The sequence below is a fragment of the Echinops telfairi genome, unplaced genomic scaffold (assembly GCF_000313985.2).
Source record: "Echinops telfairi isolate 266 unplaced genomic scaffold, ASM31398v2 ScPeMD7_1713;HRSCAF=2227, whole genome shotgun sequence".
Lineage (NCBI taxonomy): Eukaryota > Metazoa > Chordata > Mammalia > Afrosoricida > Tenrecidae > Echinops > Echinops telfairi.
The window spans coordinates 16,333,012-16,334,709 of record NW_022105611.1 but is presented as its reverse complement, the minus strand read 5'-3'; positions in this window follow the sequence as shown (position 1 = coordinate 16,334,709).

Genomic DNA, 1,698 nt, shown 5'->3' with positions numbered 1-1,698 from the left:
ACCAAGCAATAAAATAAAACAAAACAACAAGTCAATGACAAAAAACAAAACACAACTACAAGAAAGAAAAGCTTGTAGTTAGTTCAAGGACTGTTTGTTGGCCTTTAGGAGTGTTTTCCAGTCGAGTCTGATGGGGTGCCAAGCCCTGACCCCAAAGTCTATTATTGGTATTCCCTGGGGACTTCATTACTCTATTCCCCTTGCTATTCTGTTCCATGGCCTTAGTGTTTTGCCTCGGTGTAGTGGGATCAGATTGGGCAGAATTCCCACACAGTGTCTCCAGTGTTGTCCCCTATAGGGCTATGGGTCAGTGAGGGATGTCGTGTCTCATAGTGGGGTTGGCCATATGGTCTCCTCTGTGGATTTGCTGCTCTGAGCGGGAATATCGTCTTCAAGGCTTGGTGGGCCAGGATGTGCTCCACTCTCTCTTCCTCCCCCTTCATTGGTCCCATGTGCTCTGATCAGACATGACACTCTCGCTGAGCTGCAGCTTCAGTGCTGTCCTCTGAAATACATTCTTCTGGGGCACTTAATTTGTTCTTAAAAAAATTAATTCATAAAATGAAAATTACTAAGAAAATAGTTATTGTATATACTCGAGTATGAGCCGAGTTTTTCAGCACATTTTAAATGCAGTTTTTGTGGTAAAATTAGGTGCCTCATCATGGGGAGGAGATGAGCCAGTCAGGGTGCAGTGGACCACACGTTAAAAATCATAAGAGAACACATTTATTTCATGCTTATTAATATCCAGGTTCTGTATCAGGTATTCCATGTCCATGACTTCAGTTAATTTCAAACAACTCCATGAAAGAAAGGTATCAATTTTAGACATGAAGGAACGTCGAGAAAGTATGTACCTTACACCAGGTTGAGCTAGGACTCAGATTAGAATCAGTACACTCAACGGCTTTTCTAGTCATTTGAAATAAGCCAGTTACAAGAAATATGAAATGCACCATGAAGACGTGCATGTCCTAAGAAGAGGCACAAGTGGGGGTGGGGCAGGGAGGGACTGGTGCTGAGCTAAGACATAAAGGCCCAGGAGGAGTTGCCCAGGTAAAAGGCAGGAAGGGAGGAACCCAGTCCAAGGCCTGGAGGTATAAGAGAGAAATGCAGCCAACATACAGCCCAGCAAACTCCAGGTTAGATGTGGGCCGCAGAGAGTCAAGAAGGGAGGCTAGAGAGGTCACACCAACTGACATTACAGAGCATTTATGATATGCAAGGCTTGGTGGTATACTGGGTTACTTGTGGGGCTGCTAATCACAAAGTCAGCAGTTTGAACCCACTATCTGCTCAGCAAGAGAAAGATGAGGCAGGCAGTCTGCTCCTGGAAAGATTTACAGTTTTGAAACCCCTGGGGAATGGTTACCCTCTGTCCTCTAGGGTGGCCATGAGTCTGGCTCTACTCAATGGCATTGGGTGGTGGGTGTGGCTACCCCTTGCATGAGTTTTCACTCATTTAAACATAATGACAGCTCCGCCAGAGAGTAAACCAGCATTGCTTGAGTTTATACTGAGTGCCACAGGTTATTCATAGTGCACTGGCTGTACTAACTGGTTCAGTACTCACAGCCACCCCACGAGGTCAGCACTGCCATCCCTATTTTATAGATAAGAAAGTAAGACTAAAAGAGAACTGGGAAAATTGCCCAAATATATTTATAGGTTTAGTATTAAGGTAGTAGATGACCA